Raw genomic sequence first — 26293 nt, 5'->3', positions numbered from 1 at the left:
TTTTCCCGTCTCAAATATTGTCTGAAAGCAATGGAAATATGAAAAATATTAAGCAGTCACAGGTGTACAACTGCATTTATTCTAATTTTTTCCCCCACAAGTTGTAATCCGCACAAAATGCTTTGAAGTCTCAAAAAAAATCTTTTTAGAATATACATATGCACATTAATGTTATGGATAGCTATGGAGGTTTAGTTTAAAAAATCCCAGATGAAAGTCTGGGAAAAAAAAAAAAGGAATAACAATTGCATATTCAGTGAAAGCACACTCAAAGAAGGAAATCAGCGTTGCATTCTTTCTTTAAAATTATATTGATACTCATGGCTTATGCATGCTTTTATGAAGTGAATGAAAACATCTGTCTGGTATTTCTGAGGATCTGGAAAGCAAATGGAAATGAGATATAGTATCCTAGGCTTTTGATCTTATTTTTATTAATTGCAGATCGGAAAACAAAGTCAGAATGTACGTGAATTGCCTCACTGTATTTCCAGCCTAAATTCAGATTTTTGACATTAGATACCCTGTAGGAAAAAAGAAATCCAATGTGTAAAACACATTTGCACTAAAAGAAGGAATGAGCATTTCACTGAAATAATCCGTCTGAATAGTTTGAAGCTCCAGAATTTTGTACTGGTAAATATCCATGGGCATGGATTCTTTCAAATGTTGTGATAAAGATATCAATTAGACATCTTTATCTAATGACATTCTAGTTTTTTTTTTCTGTTACCCATCCATCCATCCATCATCTCTCTTTTTCCAATCAATGTGCTTATGTTTGAAGTCATGGCATTGGGATATTCTGGGAACATATTTAATGGACCTTACATCCCTCTTACCAACTGTCTGCATACTTTATTTATTTTTATTTTATTTTATTTATTTATTTTGTCACAACAGTATATATAAGCATAAGCATGAAAGTAACTATATAATATATAAGCATATATATATAAGCATAAGCATGCAATAACTATATTAATTGGATATAATGAAAGAAAACAATAGGACAGGAACAGTAGGAACATTTGTGCTCTTATGCACGCCCCTTACGGACCTCTTAGGAATGGGGTGAGGTCAAGTTTTTGGTTAAAGCTTTGGGGATTTTGAGAAGAGACCAGAGTCAGGTAGTGTGTTCCAAGCATTAACAACTCTGTTACAGAAGTCATATTTTCTGCAATCAAGATTGAAGCGGTTAACATTAAGTTTAAATCTATTGTTTGCTCTTGTATTGTTGTGATTGAAGCTGAAGTAGTCTTTAACAGGAAGGACATTGCAATAGATGATTCTATGAGTTAAACACAGGTCACGTCGAAGGCGGCGGAGTTCTAAGTTTTCTAAACCCAAGATTTCAAGTCTGGTGGCATAAGGTATTTTGTTGTATTCAGAGGAGTGGAGAACTCTTCTTGTAAAATATTTCTGGACACGTTCAATTGTATTGATGTCTGAAATGTGGTATGGGTTCCAGACAGGTGAGCTGTATTCAAGAATTGGTCTAGCAAATGTTATATAAGCTCTGGTAAGTAGTGTAGTGTAAGTAGTGTTTCTGGAGAAGAAGCTACGTAAGATTAGGTTTACAACTCTTAAAGCCTTTTTTGCGATGTAGTTGCAGTGGGCTTTGGCACTTAGATCATTGGCTATGAAAACTCCAAGGTCTTTAACAGGGTGGGGGGTCATCTGTAAGGTAATGTCCATCGAGTTTGTATTTAGTGTTTGGATTCTTTTTTCCAATGTGTAAGACAGAGCATTTGCTGGTTGAGATTTGGAGTTGCCAAGTTTTTGACCATTCTGACATAAAGTCAAGGTCTTTTTGAAGGGTAGCTGTATTGTTGGTAGTGTTAAATAGTTTGACATCATCAGCAAAAAGAACACAATTACTTTTAATAATGCTACTGTGTAGCATGAATGTATTTTTCATTGACCCAACAATTAGAGTTAAAACTAATAGTTTTAATAAGATTGTTGGTATCCAAGGCCTTAATATTAAAACTGGCATGCTTGTCCCTCTAACCAAGTGTCCTGTTCCAAACAGATTTTGGATGGAGGAAGCACCATTCAGTTACATGTCTTTGGCAATAATAGTCAATAGTTTTATATACTCAAAGGGACTAAGAAATGCATTGTTCCCAATATTTTTGTCCTTCTTAATTTTTTATTGATAATGTGAAAATGTCATATATTCTTACATGCAGGGCAGGGCAGGAAAAAGCTATTGCATCAATTAACTTTCAGTACCCATTTCTCATGCTATCCAGGCAGTACCTGAAACAAGATAATGATAGGTAATGATTTACCTATTTAAACTACTTGGTCCTGCTTTTTTGTGTGAAGCTGTTTTCAGCACTTCTGTTGCAGAGCAGATGCTTTTCTGTTCAGTATTTTTCATTCAATATAGTTTATATTTACTTGCCTGTATATTGTCCCAACTAAGGACTTTAAATGGCTTAACTGTTTTCGTTCCTTTCTTCCTTATAACTGTTTTACGTGCACATCCAAAATTTGCCTGCTTCCTATTTGATTCTTTCAAATAAAGCTGCACACAGTCAAAATAATTTGTTTCGTTTTCTGTTTATGTTCATTACCTAGTAAAGCTACATTGACAGCCAATAGAATAGAATAGAATAGAATAGAATTTTATTGGCCAAGTGTGATTGGACACACAAGGAATTTGTCTTGGTGCATATGCTCTCAGTGTACATAAAAGAAAAGATACGTTCATCAAGGTACAACATTTACAACACAATTGATGATCAATATATCAATATAAATCATAAGGATTGCCAGCAACAAGTTATAGTCATACAGTCATAAGTGGAAAGAGATTGGTGATGGGAACTATGAAACGATTAATAGTAGTGCAGATTCAGTAAATAGTTTGACAGTGTTGATGGAATTATTTGTTTAGCAGAGTGATGGCCTTCGGGAAAAAACTGTTCTTGTGTCTAGTTGTTCTGGTGTGCAGTGCTCTATAGCGTCGTTTTGAGGGTAGGAGTTGAAACTCCTCAAACAATATTTGATGTAGTGGTTAAAGGCAGCGGTGAAATGAACTTACCTTTGCTACTGGTTCAGAAATGTGAGTGTGCGCGCCTTTTCTGCGCATGCACAGAAAGTCAAAAATGGGACATAATGACATCCCGGCAGGTGGGCAGATCCTCCCACCGCCGGCCTTACCGGCTCACACAAGCCAGATAGATCCGGCCGGATTTCACTTCTGGTTAAAGGCACCAGACTTGAAACTGGGAGGCTATGATTTCTAGTCCTGTTTAGACACAAAGCCAATTGGATGACCTTGGGCCAGCCACCCACGGTCAACCCTAGGTAGAAGACAAAGGCAAACCTCTTCTGAAAACTGCTGCTTTCTAGCTAATCTAAATAGCGTGGCACAGCTGTTTCTCCCCCCCCCCCTCGCTGTTCTACTTACCTTGTTAAGCATCCTTTTTCTGCACGAAGCGTGCATTTGGTGCGCAATGTGCATGCATGTGCAAGAAGTGTGCATTTGGCGCACGCTGTGCATGCGCGGGCAGCCACCCGGTGGCAAACCGCGGAGGATTTCACCATTGCTCTAAACTAATGTCTCATTTGATCCTCTCCCTGGCTTTGCCAACCTTCTCTGACAAAAGTCTACATCTGTAAAATTCTCTAAGCTTGCCCCTCCTACTGATAACATAATATAAACAATGTCTCTATGTAGTGTCTCTTTCCACATCAGGGAAAGGCAATAATCTGATTTCTATTATCTATCTTCTTTCCCTCCTGGCACATCAGGCTGTTTTACTTCCGTTCTAATATTCATACTAGAACTATAAAGAAAGCATGATTTGGTCCCCACATTAAGTTCCTTTGATTTAGATAAGCAATAACCTTGAATAATAATAATTGGTGACATTTACATATTAATTAAAACATATCACCTTGAAATAAAGGGCATTGAGACCAATATTTCTTACACGAAAAAATTAATCCACAGTATTCCTTTTCTCAATAGATTCCAAAGCCACTTTATTTGATTTTGAAACCATCCCATCCTCAAGTAAAGCTGAAAATTCTCAGCAATTGAAAATTCCAGCCTCCTCCAGTTACACCTATTTTTCTGCTTTGAACCCCAATGACATCGGAGCAGCTTAAGACACAGAGGACCAAGTAACTGGAGGCCACAAATATTGAGAAGGAGAATATAGGAATGAAGATGTCAGAAGACAAGGAAAGGATTCTTGGGGAGGATGAAAATGCAACCCATTGTGAGACGAACACTTGTCCAGTGTTTAATAAAGCCCTCATTCATCTGGGTTAAGGGAAGTTTTCATTGAGGGTTACCCTGAGTTTCAGCCAAAGCTAAATGCAGCAGTATAAGAAAATCATTATCTGAGAATTGTCCAAAAATCAGTCATACCATGCCAAAGTTCAACCTGGACTCATAAAGGTCATAGCAGGACAAGAAGGAGAATAAGATTGCTGAAGAGAATAGGATTTCAACTGTAAAGCAACTTTTGATTAGCAAAGAACACTCAAAATAGTTGTGCCACATTCCTTACCACATTTTCAGGTTATCACGTTACCCATTCTTATACAAAGAATTGGTTGCATATAATATTTTGAACATCTGCAAATCTCAGGGATAATCCTAATTACCCATGTTAGCTTTTTGTTTAGGAGATCAAGTGGCAATCTTGTTGCAAAATGTATGATTGATCTGCAATGAAACAAGGCATCTATCCTATTCGACTACAAATCACAAGATATAAATTTCATAAGCCAGTCATTTCTAAAGGCTATAATTAGTGATTTCAGCATTAAGGTTTCATTACTACTGAGATTACAACAGTGATGAAAATAAATCGATAAATCCCTTGAATAATGATCTAACATCAGGCAAACTCAACCCAGTTCACTAGGTAATTATTGGCAAACTGATGTATTAATGATGATCAGTATATCAATTCCAGTATAATGTAATTTAGAACCAATGATTCATTTATAACAATGCCTTATTGAGACAGAACTGAGTTCCTTCATTTTCTAGGAAAGTCCACATGTTAAACTTCCCAGAAGAATGTAATCAAGCTACATCATCTTTTCATGAAGTTCTTGGTTCTCATCCAACTTTTTGGGAATCATGCTCACGTTACACGGTATAGATTTGCAGCTTAATATATGAACCTGGGGCCTAGCGTGACAGCCAAATGAGAAAGAACTGCATGCCTCTATATTTATCAAGAGATTGTGCAACAAGAACAGAATCAAACAGGGAAACAGGGATACTATCCAGGTGAGAGCTTCCCTCATTAAATAAGTAAATAAGGAATTTATATTCCAGGGGTGAAACCCAATAGGTTCTGACAGGTTCTGGAGAACCGGTAGTGGAAGTTTTGAGCAGTTCGGAGAACCGGCAGCGGAAATTTTGAATAGTTCGGAGAACCGGCAAATGCCACCTCTGGCTGGTCCCAGAGTGGGGTGGGAATGGAGATTTTACAATATTCTTCTCCTGACATACCCACCAAGCCACACCACGCCCACCAAGCACGCCCACAGAACCGGTAGTAAAAAAAATTGGATTTCACCACTGTTCTATTCCATATACCAGTTTAAAAAAGTAGCACCAATTAACTGGTATGTGCATTCAAGGGGCTCCAATTAGCTCTGATAAGGCTTTTCTTTTAAACCCAATATTCAGAATTTAGAACAGAATAACTAGAAGCATTTATTTCTCTTTGTTGGAAGTTTTAGATCAGGCTTCATCAACAGTCCACCCTTTAAATGTGTTTAGCGTAATAATTATCTTAAGTCTCTTCTATCTTGGTATGGAACCTCAGGAATTCTGAAATTTAGACCAGAGCCTATGAGGTTGAAGAAGGCTGATCTTCGAAACTGTCTGTATAAGAGACAGAATATTTATCAATCAGCTCTCACTATTATATATTATAGCAAGCAGTATTTCAGTATGTTGAAAGGACGATGCTTTCTAGATATCCTGGACTTTCTGGAATCTTGACCTTTCTGCATGGAAAACATGTGATCTGCGCATGCGCGAGGTTCTGCGCATGCGCGAGAATGGAGGCTCGCTAGAGCAACGGGAGCCGGCGACGGATGGTCTTCTGAGGATGGCGGCAACCTGACGATCTGCCGAGCTACTCATACCCCTCGGCCTGCTGGACCATCTTCTCAGCAGCCGCAGGAGAGGTCCCTGGACCTTCTCAGGTTTGCGGCTGTAGAGAACGGGCCGGAGGGAAAGCAGCGAACGGCGAACAGCGGCCATTTTTTTTTTCGGGCGCATGGTGAGGCCACGCGGACAGCCGCGGCCCCGGCCCGTATTTCACCATCGCCGTTTGGCCTGCACTTTACTATCGACGTTTGGGTGTAAGGCGAGGCCGCGGCGTGTGGCGTGTGGCGTGTGGCGAGGCCGTGGCATGGTGAGTTGTTTCATCGGTGTTTCTTCCATCATCGTCCCGCTTATTATCGTTACTCATTTGGCGTGAGGCAAGGCCGCGGCGAGAGGAAGGCCCAATGTGAGGCCGGGAGGCAAGGCCACGGCCTGTACTTCTTTTTCCACCGTTGTTTTTCCACCGTTGTTTCCATCGTTGTTTCCTTCGGTATTTCGGCCCTCCCCCCCCACCTTTCGGGCAAGAAAGGGGTGAAGGGCTGTTACCCAGCTCTGAAGTCGCCTCTCTGCCTTCCTTATTTTCCACCGATGCCCCGATGCCGCTCCCCGCCGCGTTGGGATCTGCGGCTTTTCACAGCGTTTTACAGCTTGCTGGCCCCCTGGGGGTGATGTTTGGCCTGGCCTGGCCCCTGAAACTGGCCTGATCTTGTGGAGTGGTCAGGCCTTGGGCAGTGCCTGGCCTTTTGGAGTGAGCAGCCTGCTGTGGACAGGTTTTTGGCCTTGGAGCAGCTTGCCTTCGGAGCATCTAGACGGAGAATGGTCGATGGGGCAGATGTCGGAGGAGTCCTGGCCTATTATGGCTTGCTTCTTCCTAATTAGTGCAATGTCATCGGCACTTCACATGGCCTTTTGAGACTCTTAGGCCATGAGTGGTTCTTGGGGACTACTGTGGAAGATGATTTAGACTGGTTTGAGATCTGCCGGGGGACTCATCCGGGAATCAACGGCGGGCAAAACGTTCGGTGTGAGGTATCAATTGTATGCTGATGATACTCAGCTGTACTTTTCCACACCGGGCCACCCCAACGAAGCTGTCGAAGTGCTGTCCCGGTGTCTGGAGGCCATACGGGTCTGGATGGGGAGAAACAGGCTCAAGCTCAATCCCTCCAAGACAGAATGGCTGTAGATGCCGGCACCCCGGTACAGTCAGCTGCAGCCACGGTCTTTCCATTGCAGTCATTGGCCCCAATGGAAAGGGTGCGCAACTTGGACATTCTCCTGGATGGTCGGCTGTCTTTTGAAGACCATTTGACGGCCATCTCCAGGAGAGCTTTTTACCAGGTTCGCCTGGTTCGCCAGTTGCGCCCCTTCCTAGACCAGGATGCCCTATGCACAGTCACTCATGCTCTCGTGACATCTTGCCTGGATTACTGCAATGCTCTCTACATGGGGCTTCCCTTGAGGAGCACCCGGAGGCTCCAGTTAGTCCAGAATGCGGCTGCGCGGGTGATAGAGGGAGCCCCTCATGGCTCCCATGTGACACCACTCCTGCGCAGACTGCACTGGCTACCTGTGGCCTTCCGGGTGCACTTCAAGATCTTGGTAACCATCTTCAAAGCGCTCCATGGCTTAGGGCCGGGTTACTTACGGGACCGTCTGCTGCCACCGACTGCCTCCCACCGACCCTTGTGCTCTCACAGGGAGGGACTCCTTGGGGTGCCGCCCGCCAGGCAGTGCTGACTGGCGACACCCAGGGGAAGGGCCTTCTCTGTGGGGGCTCCCACCCTCTGGAATGAACTTCCCATGGGGCTCCGTCAACTTCCCGACCTTCGAACTTTTGCTGCGAGCTTAAGACACATCTATTTATTTGCGCAGGACTGGGCTAGGATTTTAATTTTAATTTAGTTTTTAATGGGGTTTTATTATTTTAATTATAATTTTAAATTCGGCCTTATTCAATAAGTTTTTTAATTGTGTTTTATCTTGTATTTATATTTGTGTATTTGTGTTTTTAATAGGCTGTAAACCGCCCTGAGTCCCTTGGGAGATAGGGCGGTATAAAAATGTGATTAAATAAATAAAATAAAATAAAAATAAATAAATCTATGAGATGTAGCATGGGACTAATTTTCCTACAGTACTGATTTACTGTTGTTGCTTTTTAAAAAAAACATGCTTTGCTATTCACTCATCTGCTTATGGAGTGCAATTTAATTTATTGCTTTATTATTGCCTACTGTTATTATTTATAAAGAACTTGAGAATCTGTTTCTGGAAACAGGCTAGCAGGATACCAACTGAGAGAAAGGAATATAGTTGAAGGAAAGGAAACTGTTAATAGAAGTAGGAACCAAGATTGAAGGGAGATTTAACAGCCAGGAGAGAAATCTTCAGATGCAGGCAAAAACAACACATCATGTAACAGATATGGAAGCCTAAACATTTAAGAGTGGAATAATCAGTGGAGTTTGTGAAAGAAGGAATAAAGGTGGCAAATAATGACGCTTGCATGAATGATGTCAGTTGCTGCAACTTACACACTTCTGTCAGATGTCATGATGGATTTGCATCAGGCTTGGGGATATTTTTGTGTCCTAATGTTTTAGACACTACTGGGAATGTTTATATCCAGGCTCTAGTTGCTAATGTAATCTACAAGCAGGGGGATATGACAAGACAGTAAAAAGGCAGGGAATCCAAAATATAATTTCTCAAACTTATTTGACTGCATAAAAACTGATTAAAATAAATCACTGAGGAAGTGAGAAATCATTTCACTGCAGTTGCAGATTATTTACTAATCTACCATAGACAGTTGCAGAGATGTTAACATTCTCACACTGGTATATGATATTTATGAAAAATAGTGCTGTATGCATTTTGTTCAAACCAGGTGCCATTTACATGCTGTTCGGTCTCTTTTTCTCCATCTAAGTAAAACTGCTGGTATGCCAAAATGCTCTCTTTCAATGTCTTTCCTTATAAGAGGAACCAGAATATTTTAGATAAATTGTGGAAATTCCCAGGCCATTGCATATTATGGTTTTTCATCTTCATTATAATAATAATATCATTTTTAAACGTGCAGTATGGATACAAAAGATGTTGATTTCCCAATGCCTGCTTTACTCTAAAAGACACAAAGGGTCTGGTAATAAAGCAAATGGCTCTTTTGAAATCCAACATAAAGATGGGGGCAGAGGGCTATTTGATAGAAACACAGTGGCAAAAATCAATATTAGCTTTCCATGTTTCTTATTCCCAGGAATCACTCAAAAAAGTAATTGCATGCATACCAATGATCATCTTTAAACTGAAATTGATGTAATTGGTCAACTTGCAAACTCTTTGGCCTATATTCAAAGTTCAACAAATATTACATTATATATTATTTAGTGGTCAGAATACTGTCCGTCCATCCATCCATCCATCCATCCATCCAATTATTTTACTGTTAGTCTGATAGTACCAATTTACAATTCCACTATATGTAGATAGATTTAAAAGTACCAAATATATCAATCCAAATAAAAATGACAAACATTAACAAAGAAAACAACAGAGATAATAACTTTCCATACAAGAACGTACAGAAAATAAAACTATAATAAGAGGATGAAAGACCATAGTTTCCCATGATTGTCAGTAATGGGAAGCTTTTTTTTTCTGATCACAGTCTCTTAATCACACCTAGCTCTGAATCAATCATTTAATCCTATACTAATTATAATTACAGTAAGACACTGTTTAATATATTAGGATTCAGTAAGAAATTGTGTGTTGTTCAAGTTTTAAATTTAGCCTTTAAAGGAAAATGGAGGATCTGACCCATAAGTTCCAAACTTGTCTAAGAGGATAGCATCAGATTTTTTTTCTTTATTCTGAACATAAGTCGAACTGTTTGATTTTTGTTTATTAAATTAAAAGTCCAAGTGTCTATTTGCACACCATCTTTTAACTAGACTAATGATTGAAGCAGTGTCTCTCAGCCCTAGCAAGTTTAAGCTGTGTGGAATTCAAATCCCAGAATTTCTCAGTCAGTAAGTTTAAAGTTGCCAAAATTAAGAAACACAGGGCTAGATGTCATCTTCTTCTTCGTCTGCTTAGAATAATGGTTTCTACATCCACAGGGTAGGTTTTAGTAGGCGGGGCTGTTTTGTTCTGATTGCGAAGGTAAGTATGCTTCCATGGCGCATGTTGCGGTCAAAGGATAAATTACACTTTCTCCCATACCTATAGTTAATGATACTAAGCATATTAAAAAGCAGAGACATCACCCTGCCAACAAAAGTGCGTATAGTCAAGGCTACGGTTTTCCCAGTTGCAATGTATGGCTGTGAAAGTTGGACCATAAGAAAGGCTGAGTGCCAAAGAATTGAGGCCTTTGAACTCTGGTGCTGGAGAAGACTCCTGAGTCCCTTGGACTGCAAGGCGATCAAACTGGTCAATCCTAGAGAAGATCAACCCTGACTGCTCTTTAAAAGGCCAGATCCTGAAGATTAAATTTAAATACTTCGGCCACCTAATAAGAATTAATTAATTAATTAATGAGAAATAATGAGAAGGAAGGACTCACTGGAGAAGAGCCTAATGCTGGGAAAATTTGAGGGCAAAAGAAGAAGGGGATGACAGAAAATGAGGTGGCTGGATGGAGTCACTGAAGCAGTCAGCATGAGCTTAAACCGACTCCAGAGGATGGTAGAGGACAGGAAGGTCTGGAGGAACATTGTCCATGGGGTCATGATGGGTCGGACATGACTTCGCAACTGATAACAGCATAGTTAATGAAATACACTTCAAGAAAATAAGTTACCTATTACACATGGATAAGCAATCTTTTTTTCTTGTGGGCCATGTTGCCAAATCTAATCTATTAGGGCTTTGTCACAAGTCAGTGGTGGGCTGTTGAAGCCCATAGTGTGCCAGTTTTACATTACATCTCTCCAGTGGTGGGATTCAAGTAATTTAACAACCGGTTCTCTGCCCTAATGATCTCTTCCAACAACCAGTTTGCCAAACTGCTCAGAAAGTTAACAACCAGTTCTCCCGAAGTGGTGCAAACTGGCTGAATCCCACCACTGCATCTCTCTCTCTCTCTCTCTCTCTCTCTCTCAACCCCCACTTTTTTTACCCTGATTTTCCTTTCTGTCTTCCCAGCGGTGAAATCCGGCTGGATCTATCTGGCTCGCGCAAACTGGTAGGGCTGGTGGCGGGAGACTTCACCTACCCACTGGAATGTCATTACGTCCCATTTTTTACTCTCTGCCCATGTGCAGAAGACTTTTGCATGCACAGAAGGCTCTGTGCATGTGCAGAAGACTCTGCGCATATGCAGAAGTGATGCGCACACTCACATTTCCGAACCAGTAGCAAAGGTAAGTGCATTTCACTACTGTCTCTTCCTCTATGTGGAAGACTGATAAGCAGAAAACTATGATTTATCTCCACTTCTAGTTACTTCCTTGCCAGAACATGTCAGCAACTGTTTCTAGGATGCAGGAATGGAAGATGTCATCCTCTATTAATCCCTCTTTCACTTTCAAGGTGACCCTAAGGCATCTTTCTGTGCTCTGCTTCTGAAGTAGAATTGTCTTTGTCATGTTGACTTGAGGGCATGTCTGTTTGGGCAGCAGCACTTTGGTTTGTTGGAGACTAACCTTAAACAGTTCATTGACTACTTTGCAGAAGAAGGAAACTCCTCCCAGCTTAGCCTAACACTTATTATGTACAGCACAGGTTCTAAACTTCCCTTTATTAGCACTGCTGAATTACCAGGATAGTAAAGATCTTTAGTTAACTTAAAGAAGTTTGCCAATTTGCAATCCAACAGATTTTTTTTAAATCATGAATTTTCTTTTCCCCTCCAGGATCTTTTAGATTTACAGTTTTACAATTTCTTCAGCTGTTCAAGGTAGAATGAATAGTTTTATCCTAGCACCCAGGTAGTCCATAAGGTTTTGGGGTTTTTTGGCTACCTGAAAACTGAATGGGGTATCCTCCTAACTCCATGATTTCTCAAGAAAAGTCAGTCTGTCTGTCCGTCCGTCCGTCCGTCCGTCCGTCCGTCCATCCATCCATCCATCCATCCATCCATCCATCTATCTATCTATCTATCTATCTATCTATCTATCTATCTATCTATCTATCTATCTATCTATCTAATCATCTGTCTATCTATCTAATCATCTATCTCTCCTTGTTGAGAAATAGTGAAGTATTTGTGTAACTTGAGCTGACAAGAAGAGATGTGGTTGAAAATCAGTGAATGGGAATAAAAAAAAAATGGCATGAGGTGCAAAAACCTGAAAATAATGTAGATATTTTTGAACGTTGATCATCACTTGAATAGGGTTTGCACATATACATGTGTGTATCACATGCACATATCCCCTGAATTGGGGAGAAAAACCCATAGAACTAGTTTGGTTTTAATCATTCTAGGTCAGGGGTAGTCAACCTTTTTATACCTACCACCCTCTTTTGTATCTCTGTTAGTAGTAAAATTTTCTAACCGCCCACCAGTTCCACAGTAATGCACCATGTATCGTTGTCTGCGCATGCCTCTCGCGCATCGTGGATTGGGTTTGGGCGGGGGGCATTGGCTACCAGCTCTGCTTGTCTGTTACAGCTGGGTGGTGTGGGGGTGAGATGCGCGAGCTATTCTGGGACAAGGCTCTTTTGTTTGCAGTCACACTATAGCGCCATTTAGTTTCACTTACGTAATGTGAACTAAACTTATGCACGGGCGATACAAATAGTATATTTTCAGAAATTTAAATTGTCATGGGGAATTTTATGAAAACCTAATGAAAATGTTTTTAAATAATGCTATGAATTTTTTTTAAAAAAAGTCAATTAAATTTAAAAAAAGGAAAGCGCTTCAGTATCGGACAAAACCCCTACCGCCCACCATGAAAGCTGAGACCAGGTTGACTACCACTGTTCTAGGTTGTCCAACTGAAAGAATCTCTAGGAGTTGAGCAGTGTATCAATTTAAATAATAATAATAACTGAAAAACTGAGAGAAGATGTGCATAGGTTGTTGCCTATGTTAACATTACTTTTAGTGTGTTGGGAGGGAACTATGGATCATCCTAAATTCCAGGTCATTGTTCTTTTATGGTACTGTTGTATATACAAAAATCTTTCATATCAATCACAATGCAGAAATTAATATTTGGAAGGATAAGCATCCTTCAAATGGCTTGTGAATGCTTATGAATATTGATGCTATTTGTATCTGCTTTTTCCCTCTCCCCTCACCCCAATTTTATTCTTATTTAAATCTATGGCTTCACAATGAATATTTCAATGTTCTGAAGGAAGTAGTGCAGCTTATTCTGAAAAGCATCCTGTTATTTTATTTGAACGAAAATCTGAGTCTGAGAATGAGACTCTTCACTAGGGCAAGACTTTTTTCTTTTCCATTTCAGGAAATAAAAGTAACCATTGCTTCTGTAAAGAGCTCTTATATTTGAAAATAACTTTCCTTATCTATAGTTAAAATGAATATTTTGTAGACTGTTATTTTGCGAGGGTCACCATACACTCTCTCAGTCACTTTCTTTCTCCCTAATAAATTGAATTTGGAATTGGGTACTAGTTATGTTTTGTCTTTTCTTTATTTTTTATTTTTATTTATTTATTTTGTCACATAGTATATATAAGCATAAGCATGAAATAACTATACAATATATAAGCATATATATAGGTATGAGTATGTGTTGTTGTTGTTAGTTGCGAAGTCGTGTCCAACCCATCGCGACCCCTGGACAACGTTCCTCCAGGCCTTCCTGTCCTCTACCATCCTCTGGAGTCCATTTAAGTATGAGTATGTAATAACTATATTAATTGGATATAACGAAAGGAAACAATGGGACAGGAACGGTAGGCACACTGGTGCTCTTATGCACGCTCCTTACAGACCTCTTAGGAATGGGGAGAGGTCAATAGTAGACAGTTTTTGGTTAAAGCTTTGGGGATTTTGGGAAGAGACCACAGAGTCAGGTAGTGAATTCCAGGCATTAACAACTCTGTTACTGAAGTCATATTTTCTGCAATCAAGATTGGAGCAGTTCACATTAAGCTTAAATCTATTGTGTGCTCGTGTATTGTTGCAATTGAAGCTGAAGTAGTCTTCGACAGGAAGGACATTGTAATAGATGATTCTATGAGTTAAACTCAGGTCATGTCGAAGGCAGCGGAGTTCTAAATTCTTGATAGTATTACTGACTGTTGACTGTTAGAGCTTTTCTAAATCTACTCTTTGCATTCAATACATACCCTTATCTCAGCAAAATAGTTTTCATAAAGTAGTTATTAACCATCTTTGAATTTGGAAGACCTTTTTGGTATCTTGCCTCCATTTTATGAAATGGAATGCTTTCATTTCATGCATCATTATTAGTCAATCCTGATCATCCTTAAGGTAAATCCATGAAATAAAATCCAACAATTCCTTTAAAAAAACAGACAAACCTCCAAAACATTGGGGTAGGTTGGGGCTGTGAAGAATCTAGTTAAGCTTGGAGAAAATGATACTAAAATATCATGGATTTGTTGAATAAATATGTAATATTTTTTTTATCTGTGTTTTGCCAAATAGGGGATTTTTTTTTTTAAAAAAAGAGAGACACCTGTTCTTTGTTTAGTATGCGACTGCTTCTTAGAAAAGCATTTAGTTCCTAGTAAAATATATCCTACTAAGAACAATTTCTATTGATTTTGTCACTGTCCAGAATTCACTGCTGTTTCTGGCTAGTTTATACATGAGACTAACCATTCATGCCACTATTTTCTTTTCTGTGGTTTCTTGACAAATGACTGGGATTATGTTTTGTTTATTTTTAAAAAAAAGTCATCTAGGGTTCTGCATCACGCTAACGTAAGAGTGTGCAACAGGAGGCCAATGTCGGTTCTTAAATTCTTGACACTGCTCCGAGAGCACATACATCCGAAATGCCACCAAACCTATTTCTGATAAAAGAGAAGGGAAAATGTCACATTAGGGGGAGACTAATCATATAAAGTTTTCACTGGCAGAGGTTTGCAGTAGGCCATTGCAGCTGAAAACAGAGCTCGGAAACCCATTTTCTCTGACAGAGGCACCGTGGAACTGGATGACCATCTCAGCCCACTGAACCTCCAGACGCCCGTACCTGGCCTTGCGCTCCCACAGGTCTTCCCTCTGCTTGGAAAGCCTATACTCATAGTCCTCACTGAGGTGTTTCAGCTGAGCCTCCTTCTCGGCCAGATCCAATTTGAACTGAGCTGTTTTGCCAACTCTTTCTCATGGTGGCTGCTTTGCTCCAACAACTGCTTCCTGTTGGGGCCCTAAAGAGCTTGGCTCCTCGACGTGAGTGATATTGAGTTGGCCACGCCAACTCAGTCACACAACCACCTAGCCACCCCCATCCCACCCAGTCATAAGGCAGATCATATTAGTGGTCCACAGGATTTAAAATTATGAATTTAGTGGTCCCTGAGGTCTGAAAGGTTGATCCCTGCACTAGTTTACATGCTGGCAGGGATGACTGAAACTGGAATACATGCAAGATCACATGTTGTTTATTTAGTCCATGAAAATGTAACTTCAGGTGCAACTTTTAGTTTTGAGATGGCTAATTTGCCTATCTTCTGATAGAAGGACCAAGAATGATATATTTAATAAGCTGCTTAAGACCCCATTAATCAGGAATCAAACCATTATTGTTGTCAGATTACAAGCCTCTCTGTGCATAAAGAAACGAGGCATGGATTTTTAAAAAACAAAATTCTGTTTCAGTATAAGCTGCTCTAGCTAAACAATCAGCTTGTTCATGGCAAGTAAAAAAAATGGCAAACAAATGAATAGATTTTTTGTGGAAACCCCTGGAAAGCATTGAGTTTTGCTAGCTGACTAAAAAGGCTGTCAAACAAAGATAGTCTGTCAAATGAAAGATGAAGAGAAAATATTGTGGTTGGTTTTTGTGCAGGGTAAGAAGATGAATGGCACCAAGAAAGATTTCCTAAAATAAAATTAAACAGGATGTTAAAGAAGTCCAGAAATTAGATTTGTTCATGTAAATTCTGCTGCATATTCAAGAGGAACATCACCAAAAACAAAACACCCCAAATTTCAGTGGTTCTCCCAATGACTATATCAGATGTTGTGGCTCCAGCCCCCGAACCTGGCCCCGTGCCCGAAAGTGACTCTGAGAGTGAGGGGGAAGGGCCGGTAAGGCTTACCTCGGGAGCACCGATTCCTTTGGCCCGACTCCAGGAGCCAGAACCAGGCCAGTCGGAGGACATAATGAGGCCGACATCCCCTGATTCCTCCCTTTCTTAGGCTACGCCTACAGACGCAGCTGATAACCATACTAATCAAGCCTGGACCGACCCAGGCTTCAGAAGATTAGAGAGGCAGCATCATCAAAGGGAAGGGCGGGGCAGGAGCCCCACCCCACAGGATATATAAGGAGCTTTGGGACTGTTCTCACTTCTATGGGAAGCAAATTAGTTGAATCGTGTCGAAGTGAGCTGAAGTCTTAATCTGTTTGAACTTTTTGGCAGGCAGCTGCGTTTTCTCGGCCAGGACTGATAGGAGCCATGAAACCACTGGCTGTAGGCCAGCTCATTACTCCAAAGTGAGGACGGAGACAGAACATCAGATTAACAACATTGGATTCTACCTACCTCTATAAGTTAATGTCCTCCGTCAGACAATGCCATTCAGGCCAATAGGAATTATGGCATTTGTAGTTCAACATATAGGGGACACGGTGGCCCAGGGGCTAGGACGTTGAGCTTGTCAATCGAAAGGTCAGCAGCTCAGCGGTTCGAATCCCTAGTGCTGCTGTGTAACAGGGTGAGCTCCCGTTACTTGTCCCAGCTTCTGCCAACCTAACAGTTTCGAAAGCATGTAAAAATGCAAGTAGAAAAATAGGGACCACCTTTGGTGGGAAGGTAACAACATTCTGTGCGCCTTTGGTGTTGAGTCATGCTGGCCACATGACCACGGAGACGTCTTCGGACAGCGCTGGCTCTTTGGCTTTGAAACGGGGATGAGCATCGGCCCCTAGAGCTGGGAATGACTAGCACGTATGTGCGAGGGGAACCTTTACCTTTACCTTTCATTCAACATACCTGGAGAGCATCAGTTTGCTTAACTTTATTAAAACTGCAGTATTATTCATTTAGGCATCTACTTCCAAATATTTATTGGAAAGAGAAAGAATTGAGAGGGGAGAGCTGTGATGTGCACCAAAGAGCTATCATAATGAGTCTTGTTTAAGTGGATGGTTTAATAGAACTCCCATACTAAGGGGCAGTCTATAAGCCTCTTGAATAAAAAGAAAAAGTCCAATTTTTTTGGCTTTCTTAAGAGCTGGATCCCTCAATGTTGGAACAAGCAAGCATTGTGATTTGCTGCCCGGCATCATTAAGCTAGGCAATATTTTATTTGGGTAGAATCTTTTCTATGAATACATTTTTATGGCTTGGATTGCTGTATGAGAAATGATATCTGAGGTTAAAAAGATCAGGAGAGAATTTCTCTGCTTTTTCACTGTCCTTAAACTCATCATCATCTAACAATAGTTTGGCATGCAGAAAAAGGTATTTGCACCTAAGCAGAAAGAACAGAGGGAGCTGACTCTAGACCCAGCAGAGTTCACACAAACACACACACACCTCGCAACACAACTGATTTTGACTAGAAGTTGACCAGAAGCTGCATTGGTGAGTCTTGCTTAGTCAGAGAGCTTAATGGAGCTGCTCTAGAGAAAGGCAGGTTACATACAAAGAGCTTTGGCTTCTGTACCAAAAGGTGAGAAAGAGGCAGCTTGAGAGATTTGTTAGTAGGTTCCTAGAGATCTTTGGCTGCCAACAGTGTATGCAGAAAAGGTGGAGCAGATCACCTGTGGTAGATCCCAAAGGAGGCCTTCCCCTCTCTGGGAATTCTATTGGCTCAGGTCAAAGACTACCTCAGTTGTTAGTGAGCAAAACGAATAGGTTCTCCAAGATGTAAATAGTTCTTCAGACGAGCTAGCTCTAAAGATTTTCTCAATTTTCCACTTTGTTGGACGGAATAGTCCTCGATTCTGGCTGAATAAGTAAATTGCTTAACATTTTGATTTCATGAAGTTGCTACACTCAGACAATATATTCTCAGTTAATGGTGTAATTAAGATTTGAGTGTACAGCAAGGATTTTTCTTCTAAATTACACATTTTGTGAATTAGACAAAGGTTGCTTCGTTGAAAGCAATCAGAAGTGATGATTATTTGTCATTTCAGACCAAAAATATCGAATCGCAAATGTATAAACAATTTTACAAAGAAGAAAAAAAGTAAAGCATTTCCAGAGGAAATATGATAGGTAAGCAAAAAATGTTTCAATTCTTGTAAAGTTGCATTTTTGCTTATTTATTTCAGATTGGATAATGTCAATATGAAAATTTTAGTATTGTAATCTCACTATGATAGCGATACCTGCCTGGTTAATGCAAAGCATTCTGTTGAATGGTTTCAAAGTTACCATATGGTAACAGCAACATTTAAGTATTTATTTAGTAAATCTGTAGGCTGCCCATCTTACTACTGAGCAATTCTGGGGGTCTTACAATGCCAAAAATAACAGAATAAAACAACTATAACATTGGACATTTAAAATAAAATATTAAAACTAATATTAACATATAATATACAATATTAAATATAATATTTAATTTTATATTTGACTTTATCACCATTTGGAGGTTACGTCAACCAAAAATATCAAGCTGAAATCTACCATTTGTAAACTGCAAGGAGAAGTAGAATCTATGAAGATATGCCACAATAAGAAATATGAACAATTAAAAAAAAGTAAACTGCAAGTAGAAAAAGATCTCAGATGCCAACTACAGGATAAGTTGGTGGAGGCCTTTGGCCTCACGCTCAGAAGCCTTCTTTGACAGTGTCCCACCACAGAGCAGTTCCTTTTTATTCTGAAGGTAAGGGCCCAGAAATCCCATGAGGAGCTTGAAGGAGCAGCTGACCAGTGCAAACATTCCAGAATCAAGTGTTAAAACTTGTATAAAATGTCCCTGTGTGAACAATAACTGGAGAATTGTTCCTTAAGACAGGCGTCAAGTACCATAAGAACTTGACTTGTCACAAAAGTTGCTGTTCTTTGGACAAGGTTCTCTTCGGAATAAAATTTAGGAATGTTGGAGCATTATTAGAGGGACTGGACAGTCCCAGAGGCTGAGAGAAGGATGTATTATACATTGCACACATTGTGGTTCTGCAGTGAGATTCTTGGGTCTCAGAAATGAGCATGGTCACACCAGCCATGGATCCACCAGTAGAATCCATACTGTTAGACATCTCTATCCTCAATTGGATGGCTACAACTGAGATACATGATGAAGATGTTCCTGAAGTAAACATTTCTTCAGCAACATTTCTGGAATTTCCTTTCTGCTGTTGGCATGGATGGGAAAATGTTTCCCAAAAGTAATAAGCGCCATCTCTTATGTTTCTTTTAAGGTGGAGAAGAAATTGGTAGAGGAGGCCTTTGGCCTCACGCTCAGAAGCCTTCTCCGGCAGTCTCCCACCTCAGAACACTTCATTTTTATTTTGAAGGTAAGGTCCCAAAAATCCCATGAGGAGCTTGAAGAAACACTTGGTCAGTGTAAAAATTAACAGAAAAAAACTCCTATCGAATGTCCCTATGTGAACAATAACTGGAGTATTGTTCCTTAAGATGGGCATCAAGTACCATGAGAGAAACTTGGTTTGTCACAAAAGTTGCTGTTCTTCAGGCAGGGACCTCTTTGGAATAAATTTTGGGAATGCTGCAGTGTTATTAGAGGGACTGGACAGTCCCAGAGACTGAGACAAGGGTGTATTATAAATTGCACACGTTATGTTTTGGCAGTGAGATTCTTGGGTCTCAGAAATAAGCAAAAGTGTCCTTTCTTTGTCAATTCCACAGCACTTTGACCCATATGGGAGATTGTTCTTTCCAGCGCTGAACCAGCTCCTCTACTGTGGGAACCATCATCCCAGGATCGATGTACATAGCAAAACTAAAGGGTCATGAATTGTAGCCCTTCAGTCCCCCATTGCTCTTGGGACCCCACCCTCGAATAACCACTCTCTTGGAACCAAAGTGCGGGGGGTGCATTTTCCTCTTATTCCACTTGGTGATGGACTAAGGAATCCCTTGCTACTAATATTTGTGTCGATAGACAAGGGAAGGAGAATTATTGTACGAAACATCTTGACAACAGTGTGAGGCACTTCTTTCTGTATCTTCCAGCTTCATGAAGTCCAGAAATCTTTTCCAGAAGTCCCCAGGGAAATCTGGCATGCTGCAAAGACCTATGCTTACATTAATGAAGGTAACTTTATTTAGAACGCTAAGGGGAAGGGGGAGGGTATTGGCACATGAAGTGACAGAAAATCAATCCCACGCTTTATATTTCCAATGGTAATCCTCAATTTATGACCAATTGCTGTTCAACTGTGCAAAGGCATGATAGACTTATGACCTGCCCTCTTAGTTACGACAGTTACACCAACTCATGTGATCACATTTTGGGTACTTGGCAACAAGCTCAAATTTATGATCAGCTTCAAATGTTTACATGATCATGTTTTTCTTTGTTTTAGAGCAAAAAAAAAAAGGCAAAATACAGCCACTTGATAATCTGCATTTGGAATTACTGCCATGTGATTAATTTAACAGCTATTGTAAAAACTGTTGTAAAATTGAATTCAGTCATGTGGTGATTTGATTTAAAACTGCAATGACTGATCACGAACATTTGAGCTCAGTTGTTGTCATAAGTTGAGGACAATTCCTAGAGATGGAAAACCTGTATATGTTTTCCACCTATATAGCAAACAGATCACATTTCAATATCTCTTTCTTTCAATTTTTCTCACCTTTTATTTCTATGCAGGTGACCTAGAAGTAGAGGAGCTGTGACCTCCCAATCTCTGATGTTGATCCAGCTATACAGTTACTCAAGGATGGATGAAAAGGATCTCCACTCTGTCTCAGGGAATGGCCCTTCATTTCTTCCTTCGATAAATTGGAGCAATTTTATGTAATGGTTGAATTTGCTCTGTTTTATCTTCCGACTTTGTAACAAATCCTGATATTTGTGCTTCTAAAGCATTGGAAGAGTGGACCTCACTACTGCTGAAGTTCCCCTTGGAGTTTCAAAGATGGCATTGAAGCTGCATGTGTTCTGGAGCAGATGCCAACCATAATCAGTTTTACTACTTAATTTATTTACCTGGGAGGCCTGACACAATGTACATACATTTACATACACACACATACACATGATCGATCGATCGATATAGATACGTGTGTGTGTGTGTGTGGTGTGTGTGTATGTATGTATAAACACACACACACACACACACACACACACACACACACACACACACAGAGTGTCCAAACATTGTGTCATGTCTCCCAGGTAAACCAGAGAGGAAACATGACTAAATGAATTAATTCTACCTTATTGTAAAGCTCCATTGACAGAACCTTGAAAGTCGGAAGGGAGCCCTTTTGACTGAATTTCTATCTTCTTTTTCTTGTGTTTGCCTTAAAAGAGTGCCATATAACTGGACACATATAAATGTCCCTTACGTATGTATATGTATATGTATTTATTTTTATATTCTGTTTTTAATGGTTACTTGATTTAATGGTTGTTTGCCACCCAGTGTCACTTATTTGCGATGGGCACCCATACAAATTGAATAAATCAATAAACTTTGAATATTATTCCTTCACTTGTTTTCCTAAAGACTGTGTGCTTTTTTCATATCTCATTTCTTTGATTATCTGATTTCCAATCATAAATAAAGGTACAATATGAGCCTGTGTTTTGTAGAAAATTTGTTTAGTGACCATTCAAAGTTAAAACAGCACTGAAAAAAATGACATGACTATTTTTCACATTTATGACCACTGCAGCTTCCCCGTGGTCACATGATCAAAATTTGGATGCTTAGCTAATGGCACATTTTTATGACAATTGCAGTGTCCCAGGACCATGTGATCGATCACCTTTTGTGATCTTCTGACATACAAAGACAATGGGGAAGTCAAATTCATCTAACAATCATGTTACTAACTGAACAACTGAAATGATTAGCAATAATGATCATAAAATGGGGGAAAATTCACTTAACCCTCTTGCTTAACAATGGAAGTTTTGGGCTCAATTGTGCTCATAAATTGAGGACTACCTGTAAAAGTGATAAAAGGGAAGGGAAGGGAAGGGAAGGGAAAGGAAGGGAAGGGTAGCAGGACTATTTTTTGTAAAAGTTTGCCTGGGCCTTAATGTTTCTTCTAATAACATAAAAAGAAACAGTGAACTCTCATTAATGCTACCTTTCTAAACCTTGTTTTAATGACATTATTGTTAACTCATATTTGAACTTTTTGGAAGTGGTATTAAGTTTAAAATTATTAAAATGTCAAATCCTCAATGTTGTGTAAAAAACAGCCTAACAGCTGAGTTCTTTTAAGCAGCTATCAACATATTGTTCAGTTCTTTTTATTGGAATGTCTGAAGATATCTTTAGTCTCTTATTTCAATATCTTAAATATATATATATTATACACACACACACATGCTTATAGCTATTCCTGTGCAAATATATTGAGAATGTCTATCATCCTAGCTATATTTGGATAGGAAGAAAGTAAAAGGATGGGATGTTGAACTGAGATTTAATTAGGAGATGATGCTTAACTGAGCTGCAGGTGGATTGAGAGTGACCATAGCAATTCAGTGGAGATCACAGAATGGAAGAAAAGAATGAAAAGAAAGAGAGGACAGGAGAACAGAAAAATATGACAAAGAGCTTAAATGAAACCAATCATCTTCCTGCTCATAATAATTTTTAGGCAAATTAAAGCTATCCATTTCTGTATTATATCAGCCACTATATAATGTAATCCCCAAATTTACTAGGAGAAATGCAAAATTTATTATGATCTATTGAACTCCCAGTTATTCTTCAAACAACCTTTCCTCTTCCCAGAGGTTTCAGTTTATATATCAGTTAATATAAATCCCTGAGTTTTTATAACAAAGGGATAATATTTCCCTCAAGGCTTATTTTTGTATTTTTACAAGCCTTTAATATAAGTTGATTGATATATCCTTCTTCTGTCATCCCGTTCTTTGTATGTTGGAATTTTTACACAAAAGTATCCAAAAGTACCCATGATATGCTTATTTCACAGTACGGCCCATTTAGTCACCAATCTCTTAACCAAATACATTTCTGTTGTTTTATGAAATGGGAAACCATGTTTTTTTTTCTCATTTAAAGCAAGTCTTGAAATACTGTATGCAGCAAATGGATATATTCCTGACCATGAAAAGGAGGATGAACATGTTAATATGCAAATGATTTCAGAAAGGATTTTCAGTGGTTAATCTGATTGTTTTACATTTTATAATATATAAGAATGGGTCTACTTCTGTTTGCTACTATTTGTGAGACTATTGTGAAATAGTTACTAACTGGATAGAAAGTGCTATTTTTTTTGTTACAGTTTAGGACAATTTTGTTAAATCAGCGGTTCTCAACCTGTGGGTCGGGACCCCGTTGGGGGTCGAATGACGATTTGCCAGGGGTCGCCTAATCGGAAATATGGGAAGTATACTTGCGAGTCAAAGAATCGCGCTCCAATGGTTGACTCCACAAGCCAGCTGCAGGCTCTTCAAATCACTAGCCGAATTCGGCTTCAGCGTGATGAATTAAAAAAGAGAGAAATCTTTGCTCTGATGTCTCCCTCTCAAGCCAGCTGCAATCACTCCAAATCACTAGCCTAATCTGGCTTCAAGTGCGATAAACTTAATAGGGGAGGAGTCTCCGCTTTAATGCCTCTATCCTCAAGGCAATCGCAAGCAGTTCAGATTGCTAGCTAATACGACTTCAGGCGCGATAAATTCAAAATGAAAATAATTTTACGGTTGAGGTTGCCACATCATGGGGAATTGTATTAAAGGGGTCACCACAAATTGTATTAAAGGGGTCACAGCACTATAAAGGTTGAGAACCACTGTGTTAAATGGAGAAACATCACATTTTCATGAAATGGACAGAAATCAGCCAAGCTAGTAAACAGCTAGACCAATACTTCTCAAACTTGGCTAAATTACCCAAAATTGGCTTAAGAGTGGTTTTTCTTTGGGTAACTGCAAACAAACCTATTCATCAGTGGTGAAATTTAATTTTTTTTACTACTGGCTCTGTGGGCGTGGCTTGGTGGGTGTGGTGTGGCTTGGTAGGTGTGGACGGAGAAGGGTACTGCAAAATGTCCATTCCCACCCCACTCCAGAGGAAAAATACTGCAAAATCCCCATTCTCACCCCACTCCAGGGGAAAGATACTGCAAAATCTCCATTCCCACCCCACTCTGGGGCCAGCCAGAGGAAGAATTTGTCGGTTCTTCAAACTACTCAAAATTTCTGCTACGGGTTCTCCGAACTGCTCAAAATTTCTGCTACTAGTTCTTCAGAACTGTCAGAACCTGCTGCATTTCACCACTGCCAGTCATTACATCAGTATTTCAATTGACTTAAAGTATTTTACCTACATTGGGCAAAAATAACTTTCTGATAAGCAGTTTTGTTTAAACAGGATTTAATTTTTCTTGTCTCCTTAGAAATTTGTATAACTTTTAAAATTTTTAATTCTAAAGTTTTAATTTTTATATGCTGTTTTCTATTTTGATGTATTGCACACTGCCCAGAGTCCCCCTTTGAGGGAGGTGGGCAGTTTAGAAATGTAAAATAATGAATGAATGAATGAATGAATGAATGAATGAATGAATGAATGAATGAATGAATGCATACGTACATACTTACATACTTACATACATTTGGCAAGCATTGTGGCTGACATTCTGGTTCACAAAGTTGCTCATGCTTGTCTTGGCCAATACTATGAAGGAGCGACTACTTTTATATCAATGATTCCAAAACCAATACCATCTTAATAATGTTTGTGCTACATAAATGTGGCTGTGAGGTGGATATCCGTGTTTTTTGTCATGTCTGATGCTTCTACATTGATACCAATGGTACCATCACAAGTTCCACCAGTTTTATACATAAGATAAGAACAGGGGTGAAATGTAAAATGTTACTACCGGCTTGGGAGGAGAGGGGTAATGTGACTGGGTGGGCATGGCCAACTTTTTTTTTACTTTTAAAAGCATTTTTTATACAACCTCTTCGGCCGAAGAGGTTGTTAAAAAATGCTTTTAAAAGCCTGTGATGATCAGGTAACTCAGCTGGGATCACTAGAGGAAAAAAAAGCTTTTAAAGGGATCTGATGATCCCAGCTGAGTTGCCTCATCGCTATCGGATCCGGCAATCTGGTCCGAACTGGGAGCATTTCACCCCTGGATTAGAAGCACCTTGACAAGGCCTTCATCTAGTTCAGGGATGTTCCACCTTGGTAACTTTAAGACCTATGGACTTCAACTCCCAGAATTCCCCAGCCAGACATATAGCCCATAATCTGCCAGCAATGGCCCTCTGGATTCTAACCAAGACAAACAGTCCAGATACAAAAAATGAATGGATATAGCTTTGACATCTCAAACCAAGGACAGAATAATTGCAGATCATTTTAACCTTCCAGAATATTCAATTAAAGATGTCAAACTAGCTGTTTTAGAACAAAGAAACTCTAGCGCCCTACTTGAGTGAGGAGCTACTGAACTCCTGCACATCAAAAGGTTTCAAACTATCACTTAAGGTCTCCACAAACACAATAGGTTTTTAATGTGCCAATAATTAATTGATAAAGTATACTTACAATGTGTCTATGTGCAATCTGGATCTCAATCTGTATAACTAGCCTTCATCTCCTCTTTTTATCACCCTTGCCCAATTCTACATCAGTTTAGCCATTGCATGCATCCTACCCTGTGGAACGAGCTTCCCCCCCCCCCCGGGCTTCGACAACTACCTGACCTTAGGACCTTTCGCCGCGAACTTAAAACCTATTTATTCCATATGGCTGGACTGGCCTGATTTTAAATTTTAAATTTTAATTGTGGGTTTTAAATTGTTGTAATTTGTATGGGGTGTAATGTTATTTTAAATTTCTGGCATACTTGAATCAGTTTTTTAAGGGTTATTTTAATTATGGTGTATGTTTCTGTTTGTATTTT

At 39.6% G+C, this 26293-nt stretch overlaps 1 long non-coding RNA gene across 1 annotated transcript in view; it reads left to right on the top strand.

The window, feature by feature from the left end:
• Positions 1-21443, top strand: part of LOC131202116 (uncharacterized) — a 33810-nt gene extending 12367 nt beyond the window's left edge. The window contains exons 2-4 of the long non-coding RNA XR_009156063.1: positions 19612-19707; positions 20387-20468; positions 21033-21443. This is a non-coding gene — a long non-coding RNA (uncharacterized LOC131202116). The remainder of the gene's footprint in view (positions 1-19611; positions 19708-20386; positions 20469-21032) is intronic.
• Positions 21444-26293: the final 4850 nt, after the last annotated feature.

Source organism: Ahaetulla prasina, chromosome 7 (assembly GCF_028640845.1).
Source record: "Ahaetulla prasina isolate Xishuangbanna chromosome 7, ASM2864084v1, whole genome shotgun sequence".
Taxonomy (NCBI): Eukaryota; Metazoa; Chordata; class Lepidosauria; order Squamata; family Colubridae; genus Ahaetulla; species Ahaetulla prasina.
The sequence above is the reverse complement of the archived record's forward strand: the minus strand, read 5'-3'. Positions and strand labels throughout refer to the sequence as shown.